General features: G+C 36.0%; 1 protein-coding gene across 5 annotated transcripts in view; it reads left to right on the top strand.

Moving 5' to 3' along the window:
* Positions 1-12,132, top strand: part of sulf1 (sulfatase 1) — a 106,806-nt gene that overhangs the window by 50,435 nt on the left and 44,239 nt on the right. For 4 of the 5 annotated variants that reach the window (XM_016483774.1, XM_016483771.1, XM_016483776.1 and 1 more), the window contains exon 1: positions 9,729-9,994. The exons of the other annotated variant lie outside the window; for it this stretch is intronic. The gene's annotated coding sequence lies outside the window, so the exon portion shown is untranslated. Of the gene's footprint in view, positions 1-9,728; positions 9,995-12,132 lie in introns of those variants that run through there. 5 annotated transcript variants of the gene reach the window in all.

Here is a 12,132-nt window from a genome sequence, read left to right as displayed (position 1 = left end):
ATTTATTTCAGTTGTGGATTTTAAATTTTAGTGTATTAACTATTTATTGAACTTTTAAATTACATTTATTTTAATTCTGTATATTGTAACATTTATTTTATTTGTTGACTGACTTGATTTGATGGATTGACCAACCTTTCATTTACTTTAACATTTTGTTAACTATACATTTAACTTTTAATTATTATATTCATTTTAATTAATCATATTCATTGACCAACTTTTTATTTGCTTGTTTACGTTTTATTCATTTAACAATTAAATTTTTACAATTTATTTTAATTCTATATTTTATACTATTCACTTTTATTAACTAATGTTTTATTTACTTAAAGTTTATTAATTATTACTTTAGCTTTTAGATTATATGTATATTCTATATTTTATAATATTTATTTATTGAATACATTTTCATTTGTTTGTTCATTAACTATTTATTCAACTTTTAAATTCAATATTTCTATTCTGTATTCTACATTTTGTATTCTATATATTATTTTAAAATTCTATATTAATTTTTTTTTATTGTAGTCATTATTTACAGTAACTATTTAATTATTTAATAAATATGGATTTAAATTAGAAATTTAAATTATAACCATGTTTCAATGCCTAGTTTTGGTTTGTCATCAGAAGTTCCACCTTTTATCTCATCTTTAGTCCTGAACTGCCCTGAACTGTCCTTTTGCTCTTCAGATGTTCGACCTCATTGATGCATTTAACCGCCCTTTTCAAACCTTCTCCTTATCACTGCCCTAAGCAACCTCTAAGGTTGAGCGGGGGGTGAGTGTTATCAAGATAACTATCCACCCCACACACACCAAACATTAATTCTTTCTGTCAATGACCTGCTCGCGGCATGCTTTTAGGGATTATACTCAACCAGCCATTTCAGGATGTCGAGGTGTGGACAGGGCCTCCTCACATGAGGATTTGCCTTTTCTGTCTTGTTCCTGCTTTTCACCTCTGGGCTTGAGAGGATTAAACCATGCTTCCGGACTCGGAGCATTATTTGCCTGGGATGAGAAACCTAGAGGAAGTAGCTGGGATCTAGTGATCCCTAAAGACAGAAATATCCTATCAGATTTGATACAGTTTTGGAAACTTACTGATAAGTTTAGTGTAGTTTCTGTGTAGGGCAAGTAAAAGTTCAAATGAAGTTCACCAGTGACACAGAAGGCACTTATGATGGGGAGGATGTGGCCCTCGTTGAGTCTCATTCACTGTTAACATTAATTTACTATTAATACATTTTTGTCCACCAGAACAGGCACAAATGCTTATATGTATCTTTTTAAACCTATGTTAATATGAATCCACACTGCAGTAAGTCCAGTTCGTAATTAGCATTAAACAGCGCTAAACCATCTTCATATATATGTCTTAGATAAGAACGAGAGAACAACACTCAAAGCCTTATATTAGCCTTTTAACATTGGTGCACTCTCTAAAAAATGCTGGGTTGTTTCAACCCAACTTTGGGTTTGAGTGCTCTCTATGACAAGTGTACCAGGTGAGCTACCGAGCAAGCTTACTAAGTCAGAAAAACCATTCATATGCAGCTGGTTATGTAACACAAACTGTATTCGTTTCTTTTAGTTGAAATCATAACATATTTTGCAAGGAACCATGCAAATACAAGTCTTTATTAATTGCTAAATTTGTGTGAAAGAGTTTTTTAAAAGTATGTAGAGACACATTTTGCCAGTGAGCCAAGGCTGAAAAAGATACTATAGTCAAGACTAGCATATGCTGAAATGTAAACATGAAACTCACCCCTGAAGTAATCACTAACAATACACTCTAAAAAATGCTGGGGTGTTTCAACCCAACTTTGGGTCAAATATGGACTAACCCAACTTTTGGGTTAAAAATTGAATGTAAAAATTTAACCCAACGGTTGGGTTAGTCCATATTTGACCCAAAGTTGGGTTGAAACAACCCAGCATTTTTTAGAGTGTGACCTCTGCTCTGACCTTTTCCTCTACCTGTGTAAGGATCAGATGTAGTCTGCTCTAGCGATGGGATGATGGTCTGTGAGAATTAATGTAGCTATATTTTTACTCTAACCTGACAGTTTTTCTCTTCAGGAATAAACGTATTTGCTTAATACATGTATGGATTTGACTTTTGTCCAAAGCAAAATGTGTAGTCAAAGTATACATTTGCATTTATAAATAAGTAGCAAATAAATAAACTTATTTATTTATTTATTTATTTTAGATTTGTTAAATTGTCCTTTTCTTTTAGATTTGTTTTTCTTTCTTTTAGATTGAATGTTAGGTGATTTGTTTCTAGATTTATTTAGTTATTTATTTTAGATTTCAGTTTAGATTCTTTTTTTTTCTTTTTTTATTCATTCTTTTAGATTTAATATTCCTTTTCTTTTAGATTTGTGTTTCTTTTAGATTTAATGTTAGATTATTTGTTTCTTTTAGATGTATTTCATTATTTAATTTAGATTTCAGTTTAGATATTTTTTTCAGCTTTTTTATTCATTCTTTTAGATGTATTTATTAAATGAGTATGTTTTTGTAGTATAGCATAATATATTTATATTATTTCTATGAATTGAGATCTTTTCTTGGGGAGGGAGGTTCGCGGGAGAGGAAAGTTAAGAAAAATTAATGTTAATGTGGGCCACCAGTCCTGAATCCATTAGCCTGCTGTCAGGCCTGATAACCTGCTAATGTATGGCTTCACATAAAAACAAAAGAGTAAAGCTGTAGAAATTTAGACACAAGTGTTTATCTTCCCCCTTCTCTCTCGTCGCCTCACTGAGAGTATGATTTAAAATTTTCATCTGTCATAAGTGCTCAGTTTGTGCTCTTGCATTCTGGTTTTTAGCTGAACCCCACAAACAGCGCCAGGGATCAGATCGAGACTGTAGTATTATATCCTAGCGAGCTTAATCATGATGACTCCATTTTTCTTTTTGATTTGGGCTGTAAGTGGCATGTAATGTGGTTTATCTTGCAAGAATATAAATAAATGAATAGATTCCTTAGTATCTAAATCGTTGCCCTTCTACTTCCTAACAATAGTATTGACTTTGTGACTGATCATAGTAGTTTATAGTGACAAACAGAAAAAAAAAGTGATGTATTTGACCTCATTGTCTCATTCCTAGAGTCTTAGAGGATGTGAGTTTTCTTGTCCTGGAGGAATTCCTTTCTGTCTTCCACCCTTCTCTCTGACAATGCAGCGATTCAAAGCCTGTTTCATTGGAGATAGTGGTTCATAATAATGACCCTTGCTTGAGGTGCCTTTTCTGCAGTGGAAGAATGTAGCAGAATCTTTCTCTGTCTCTCTTGCAGCTGCTTCCCATCTGCAATATATGCAAGATAGTATCGCTTTATTCTTACATGTGGGGCTAATAATTTACACATGCTGTCATGCCACACTGTGCTTTACTGTTCTTCGAGCGCTGAGATGCTGAGCAGTGACAGAGCCTGAGGGGACCAAGGGATCTTGGGATTCCTGAGTGCCACTAAGCATGCTAGGGGCTTACAAACCCCAGGACAGTCTGGGCTACAGCCTGTGGCTTTCACCCAATACATCATTGTCATCGTTCATCAGGACGAATTGTCAAGACCGCTTGGAAGGTGAATCAACCTAAAGTTCGACCGAAAAGTGGTAGGGAGAATATTGAACAGATAATGGCTAATTGACACCCAAAAAGTAATGACGCATAAAACTACGAGCATGCGTAGCTCAGCGTCACGTTCAACAGCGGCAGCTCTTAAAGTAATAGCAGCCAAATAACCTAATAAGTTAACCCAGCTGCTGTGATGTCTGTTAATCAAAGAACAAAAGAAAAAAAAAGGAAATCAATAACTTTTGTAACTTTAAGTATTCCTCTATTTTTAATTTAGAAGTTAATGTTTGACAGCTTAATTCAATTTCTGTATATTTCCTACTTGCTGAAGGGCACGGGTAAATTACATTTATTATAATGGGTTTATGTGAAGATTGTTTGAAGTTCACTTAAATTTGAAGTTATTATTTTTTTAAGTCTAATAAATGTTAAAATTGATAGCTCTCAATTATACTGTAATGTTAGTATACAGTATAGTCAATGGTTAAATATTAGGAAAAACTATTTAATACAGACATCAGTAGTATTGGTATCAGTGATACTTGCCTTCAGTCATAAAGATGCCATTAAACAGATATTAAAAATATACTGTCTTTGTTGTTTCTACATTCATTTTAAGATTGAATGTGAAATTATTGCAATATAAAAGTATATTTAAAACTTTAATGTTGGGTTGGATTAATCATGATTAATTTCAGAAAAATGTGTGATTAATTAGGTTTTTTTTTTTTTTTAAATCGATTGGCCGTGCTAGTTTTATAGAAAATAACCTCAATGGGTCATTTAGTTTTCTGATTTTCCAATATGAGTTGAATAAAGTCATGTTATAAACTGCTTTACATGTAATATGTTTCAGAAATGCTAATGTACTTATCCATGCAGAAGTTTTATGGCCCAACATGACTGAGGGGCCCATATTGCAGATCCAGATGATGGTTCTGATAAAGACTCCAGAGGAAATGACTTTTATATTTGGTTTCAAGCTCGACGGGCAATGAGGGCCTATATGAAACCAATACACCGTTTGAAGTGTTAGTCAATAAGTAGTCCGTGAACTCATTCCCTGATTGCACATGGCAGCCATGTAGCCTAGCAGCTAAAGTAACACTCTCTTCCGACAGTTGTTTCAGCTTAAAGCTGAAAATGGTTATTGCTTGGGATCTAGAGGCATTTATAGATACTTTGGTCCAAGAAAGTACTTGACAACACTCTTAATTTTTCTGGCAAAAGGAACCATCTGTGGAGCGGTCAGTCTGGGACATGTGCGGGCAATTAGCTTGAAGTTAGCTTCCCCGATCTGAAACACAGGATTGTTTTGTCAAGAAATAAAGTATTAGCTAAGCAGTTGACCTGCTATTAAAACATTTGATGGTTTCCTTACATTAGCAGGTCTGTTATTAGTAATTATTCAATCCAGTGAGGCATGAATCCCCCTCCACTCTCAGCACAAAATGGTTGAGACAGATATGCAAATAGTGGTTTAATGTCATTTTGACAGTGTGTAAACACACTTTGTAATAACAGGGTGAAATTACTCTGATTTCAGTTTCAATAATTGAGGTTCCACCCCATAGTTATTGGTTGATTAGAGCCACATGAGACACATGACACTTGTCTGTATAGTGATAATTGCGTTAACTAGCAACCCGCTTTGATGTTGAATCTCAAAGAACGGTCCTGACGAGCCTGACAATGGTCACCACTGTCTGGGAAATCAAAGTGGTGCAATTAGTTTGCAATTAGCTTACTGGTTTACCTTTTGATCTGTGTGATATTCTAGTCTGATGAATAGCATTCAGTGATGTTTTTGAATAGCTGTTGAGTTTTGGTACATCCTAAGTGAAAACTCGTTTCCCTTTGGGATGTGTTCGGTCTTTGACACCTAAGCTTAGCCGTATGTTGGCGATAAAGATGCGGGTATTTCAGGATAGTGATGGGGTTATTTGCTGAGATCAGAGCATGCTTGAGGTCAAAGCATTAGGCAGCTGACTCTATAAAGTCTTTGATCCAGAGCGCGGCTGCATTGCACACATGCTTTTGGCAAACCATGGAAGACAACACCACGAATGTAATTTATGTTTAGAGCTTGTTCGCGCTCTCTCTCTGCCACCAAATCTTATCCAAGCATAATGAATGAGACAAATGAACCAAGTAGGCCCCCTCTAGCTGATATACACACACAAGGTTCTCGCTGCACCTGTGAGCCTCATTTAGGATTGTAGATGCGAGAGGGCCCTTGCAGGGGAGAGGGGTTAATTCAGTGTCCCTCTTTTGTGTGTTGGGAGGGGGATTTTTTTGGTTTTGCTCTGGACAGCCTAAGTGACCTCCTGCAGGGTCTTTAGGCTTATCTGACACAAGGACAGTTCACAGTGTCCTATTCTAGAGGCCTCTAACATGAAATCCCAAAGATCCTTAAAGGGATAGTTCACCCAAAAATGAAAATTCTGTCATTAATTATTCACCCTCACGTTGTTCCAAACCTGTAAGACCTTTGTTCATCTTCGGAAAACAAATTAAGATATTTTTGACAATTTCTTTACTACCTTTCTGGGCCTTGAACGTGTCAGTTCCGTTGCTTTCTATGCATGGTCAGAAAGTAAAAAATATTATAAAAAATATAAAAAAATATATAAATATATTTATAAAAAATATCTTAATTTGTGTTCCAAAGATGAACGAAGGTCTTACAGGTTTGGAACAATGTGAGGGTGAATAATTAATGACAGAATTTTCATTTTTGGGTGAACTATCCCTTTAATGATTGTGTGTTAGTCTATGGATTCCAAACCCAAAGATTTGATCTTATTATAATATTAATTATATTTTTGATGCCTTTTTGTGTTAGATTTTATTCTATCTCACAAACCTCATGCAGTTCCCTTGCAAAAACCTCTAGGTGCTTGCACATTTCCAAACCCCCAGAAGTTTGCAATGAAACGTTAGAGGGTTTGTAAGACAGAAATTAATTAAATAATTTTTAATTTGAAAGAAAAAATAAATAAAATAAAATAAAATCCAATAAAACTAACCTACCTTTTATTTATTTATTTATTTATTTCTTCAGAAGTTTGCAATGAAACGTTAGAGGGTTTGTAAGACAGAAATTAATTAAATAATTTTTAATTTGAAAGAAAAAATAAATAAAATAAAATAAAATCCAATAAAACTAACCTACCTTTTATTTATTTATTTATTTATTTCTTATTTTTATTTATTTATTTATTTATTTATTTATTTATTTATTTATTTATTTATTTATTTATTTATTTATTTATTTATTTATTTATTTATTTATTTATTTATTTATTTATTTATTTATTTATTTATTTATTTATTTATATTTTTATTTATTTATTTATTTATTTATTTATTTATTTATTTATGACACTGCAAGAGAACAAAGGAAGCATTAGGGAAGAAGAGAGGACTCAAACATGGGTTTGCTCACAAGACTATGACTGACAAATTAATTTAATTAAAAATTTTAAGATGTTGTCACTTATATTTTGAAAGATACTCAAATTTCCCTTGAGATCTGAGCTGGGAGTTTGTCTTGGGGAACAACTTGTACAATTAGAGACATTTCTTGTCAGTGATCAATGGGTCCACTGAACAACAGGGTTGTTTGCCACTTCTCTTCCTCAAAGGCTTTTACAAAATATCTGGGGGTCGGAGTTGGGGGGCTTGCTTTGGGGTTTGAGGTGCGGCATGTATTAAGTGTGTAGTTGTAATGGGGTGGGTCATACTTTGTGAATTCAGTCAATCTAATTTGAGTTCTTCCCCTGAAGCCCTCATCCCATTCCCCTTTTTTCCAAACCTCATGTGAACCAAGACCGGGGGTTTTTTGTGCCCCTTTTGAAAATAGTCTTTGTTGCTTTTAATCTAATATCCTGAGCATTTAAACAGCAGTGAAAACGAGAATCCTGCAAAAATGGTGGAAGTATCTGTTTTCACCCAGTAGTTCCGCTGAATGCGCAGGCCGGAAAATGGATCAGAGCGAGTCTCGGAACAGCATGCAAATGGCGTTAAGATGTGATGAATGCTTTTGCTGGAAGTTTGTGTCCGGTTGCATAGGAAACCCTTTAAAAACGAGACTCTGTTTAATTACACGCTTGATGAGTAGAAGGGAAAAAACTGTAATACAAATGTAAGTGGTCTCAGACCTGAGTCACCCTGTTCTTTCCAAACATTAAGCTATGCTAAAACTCATCTGCTGGATCTTATTGACCCTTCCAGCCTCTCCTGAAACTGTCATCAGTCTAGTATCTTTTCCAGATTGACATCATTAGCATAGGAAAGGTGAAAAACATCTTGAATTAAAGGATAGGCCTATAAGACGTGCTAGTCTTCTCTGTGGCTACCTGAGTAAGTAGGGTGACCATACGTGCCATTTTCCCAGGACGCGTCCTGGCCAGGATTTCTATATTGCCTAAAATATCTAGGTTTGCAGACCGATCGGTGTATGACATCGAAATACCTCGAGAGCATTTTGAAAGCATAAGGAACCGTCTGTATGGTATTTTGATGTCATACACCGATCGGTCTGCACACGCAAACAAAGCCAAAACCTAGATATTTTAGGCAATATAGAAATCCTGGCCAGGACGCGTCCTGGGAAAATGGCACGTATGGTCACCCTACTGAGTAGGGTACGTGATGACGAGTTTACGATGTTTGTTTGATTTGGGGCTTTTGAGGGGCTTGTCATGAGTGAAGATTGATCAGCGTTTAAGTTTGGTCTGGCCTAACTGAAACTTTTACCAGGTGTGAAAGCAGCTTTAAAGAATGCTAATAGGTCACTTAGCAGCCTTTGTTTTCATTTCCTCAACTGATGAACTTAGTTGCTAAGATAGCGCTGAAACCAGGGTTAGCATGTTTGAGCTGCAGATTGATAAAAGACAAGCCATTTACTGTTGACATTCTACTAGCATGAGGATAAAATTATTGACCCTTTGATTGTCAGTGTGCACCAAAATTTAATTGTTTTTAGAATTGTTTTTTTCTAGAGTCCTGTGGGTCCAAAGGGTGAATGGCATGGCTTATTTTTCTAGTTTTATCTAATAAGTTATTCAAAAATACATTGAAATTTCAGTGCATACATACAATGACTTTCTGTTTCGGAATTAATTTATTGAAAATAAATGTAAAAAAAAAAAAAATTATAAATACATTACCCTTCTTTAAGTAATGTATACATTAGTTACTTTCCTGTATACTGAAGAAAAATGCTTTATTAAGGATAACCTTTATCTTTTTTTATAAGACAATGTTATAAAATGCAAAAATTGCAATGCAAAGTTTTTTTTTACCTTTTTACTTGGTTACATCACATTTTTTGGGCAAGTTACATGTAAACATTTGTTGAACTTTAGTTTTCAACAAAATTTCTCAAAACCAACACCAGTAAAAAGATTACATTTCTAAGAATTTGGCACATGCATTTTATTAATATTTTTACTTTTTTTTTATCTTAGACACTCTTATCTGCCATTGTCCCTAAAGCAAATGTTTAACTAAACTAAAATTTAATAGAAAATAAGCTATTATCACTGAATATTTAGTCTAGCTTCAGATAAGTTACAGTGAAGCTATTTAAATCCAGTACAGCATAACAAATGGCAGTAGCTAAAATGAATGAAACTAAATGGCGCTAATGATCCTGGCTCAGTCTCTTATCTCTGGAAAATCTCTTTCTCGCTTAACTTGAGGCAGTAGATTGTGAAGGACAGGAATGTTGCCGAGACAGCTGAAGATTTATAATGGGGAGGTGTGAGTTGGGCAGATGTAACGGTGTAGTGCAAACGGCAGTGCATTGGGGTCTATGCAAGACATTCTTGAACTGACCACACTCTTTTTTTATGCAATTGGCTTTAGAGGAAACAGCATTACAACTATATGTGTGAGTGAGATTTGAGGATCCCCGGGCTGCTTCTATGGGATTCCTGTGAGCTACAAGTGGCAACATAACTGTTCAGAGACGTGCTGCCCTCCCTCCCTCCCTCCCTTTCTCATTCGCATTCTAAATCCCCTCCCTCCTCTTCTCCTCTATCTCCTCCCTCTCTCTCTAAATCTCAGGTTACCGTGGCTGGAGTTTTTAGACATCTCTGACTAGTGTTTCCCTTATGTCCTTGTCCCTGCCTCCAGCCTGGGAAGAGCCACCCAGTACCCTCTCTGATTGGACTGGGTAGTTTGTCTTGACGCACCACTGTGCTGAGTGCTGGAGGACGTGTTTCAACAGATGGTTGGGGTTAGTGTGTGTCATCACATTGGAGAACGGATTAGAGGAGGAAGGTTGTCTTCCAGGAGCAGTGTGGTCCCCACAAACACTCTGAGGAGCTCAAGAGCGAACAACCCACAGCGAGAGAGATCAACCCCATGAGCAAGACTGACATCCAGGTAGTAACACTTCTGATTCTCACTCTCTCCAACTAGTTTGTTTTTCCTCTGAGGGTCTGGGATTTGTAGTTTAGTTGCATTAAATGTTTTTTGGCTGTATCATTTGGGTCTCTCATATGAAGCTGAAGTGCTGTCAGTTTTGGGATTCTGTGAGAGAGATTTCTGAATGAGAGATTGTGGTTTCTGAATGACTGGGCAGACGTCTTTTGCATGTTATGCAAGTTTTAATGAACCATCTAATTGGATTTTGACTACATGAAGATGAAATGCAAACCTTGATTTAATTGCCGTCTTGCTGAAAAGTTGAAGTGAATATCTCACTACAGATTATTAAGTATCACCTTCAAACTGTGCCAGTTATAAATTCTCTTAAATTTGATTGTAAGTGCTTGGTCTAAGCTAGATCTACTGCCACTTACAAACTTTAACTAGCCTATATATTAACTCACAAAATAATTTTGAGTCTGAGCCTGCACATGTTGCCAGCAAACACAAGTTTAATGCATTCGAACGGCATCAGTCATGTCTTGCATTAAGCTGACTCTGTCTTCATTCTGAACAAATGTGGCATTACGAACATCTCTTGGACCAGGTTGCAACATATGTAAACCAAGAGGTGACTCAAAAGAAGTCATGCCACAAGTTTCACTCAACTCCAGTAAACCAAAAAAGGGGAGACCTGCCAATGAAGAACTAGATGTCTAGCATTAATATGTTGCTGCCGGGCATGTATACAGCACGAGGTGTTTGCTTAGGGGACTGTACAGCTGTAAGGGCGAGGGGGGCAGAAGAATGATGCCAGGAATGCCACAAAGACAGAGTTGTGTGAATGATGTTTATTTACACACATTAATCAGCCATGTCAACATCACTCACTCACTCACATGCTGAAATTCATTTGAGAAAACCACAAATACATCAGCACCAGTGTTGAGATTTTACAATGAAGGCAGTCATTAACAGTGACGACTGCGGGATTATGAAGGGACGTGAATTTAGGAACTCATTTCTTCTCGTTCAGTGTGTTTTCATTTCTGTGGATGTATACAGTTATGCCTTATTAGTTGCTCTAACTTCATTAGTGTTTGAAAACTCATTTGAGAGATGAAGCTTATGCAGACATTACCTTTCGCTGAATCAATTTAACGCACAAGTGTATTTGATTTAATGTGAGGTTAAAAATTACCTTGCCAAGTCAATCTTGATGGGTTGCATTAGTAGCCAAAACTGCTTTTCAGTATGTCTTTCTTTTACATGAGCCATATGTAATTAGGTGTTGTAGCTCTGAGGTCTTTGAGGAGATCTGAACTTAAGTCTGTTTATGGTCTCAAACCCTTGTTTAAGTTTGAAAGCAGACAATACCCTTGACCTGTTCATTCTTTGTGAACAGAGCCATGCCATAAACTTGTCAGTTAAAACTCTTCATCAATCACTTGCTCTAGGTGCAATTAGTTTTAAATATATGAGTCTGCTTCTCATTTCCATGCACTGTTTTAAATGAATGGTACCGTCAAAAAGGAAAGTTGCCAATTACTCATCTGCGTGTTGTTTCAAACCTGTATGACTTTTTATGGATTGCAAAAGGAAATATTGTTAAATGTTCTGGCTACTCCAGGTTGTCAAACTCCAAAATCACGAAACAGCACTGTAAAAGTGGTTCATCCAACTCATGAATTACATTCCAAGTCTACTGGAGCCATCTGATAGCTTTGTCTGATGAATGGACCAACATTTTGGAGCTTAACAGCTCGAAATTCCTATGTACTTTCTTCATTGGAACACAAAAGGAGAAATATTTCATATATCTTTTTCGAAACACAAATGACATATGTGTTTGGGATGACTTAAGGGTGAGTAAATAATGACAGAATTTTCATATTTGCGTAAACAGATACATGATCCTGATCCCTGCATCTTTTAGAGATTGCTGCAGTTTTGTGTCAAAGTCTAAACAGCCGCTGCAGCTGTTGCGAATAATTTGCAGTTCAAGATTTGGATCTGCCAACACTAATATTGTTTCAGTAGCTGTTCGGTCTTTTGGAGTGTTTGACCGGGGATCAGCTGTACCGTGAGAGTGGGACCATGAAAGAGCATGAACTCTAAGCTCTGTGTGTGTGTGTGTGTGTGTGTGTGTGTGT

This window comes from Sinocyclocheilus anshuiensis, unplaced genomic scaffold, assembly GCF_001515605.1.
Source record: "Sinocyclocheilus anshuiensis isolate Anshui unplaced genomic scaffold, SAMN03320099.WGS_v1.1 scaffold990, whole genome shotgun sequence".
Taxonomy (NCBI): domain Eukaryota; kingdom Metazoa; phylum Chordata; class Actinopteri; order Cypriniformes; family Cyprinidae; genus Sinocyclocheilus; species Sinocyclocheilus anshuiensis.
Note: the sequence above shows the minus strand (reverse complement) of the source record. Positions and strands in the feature narration are given on the sequence as shown.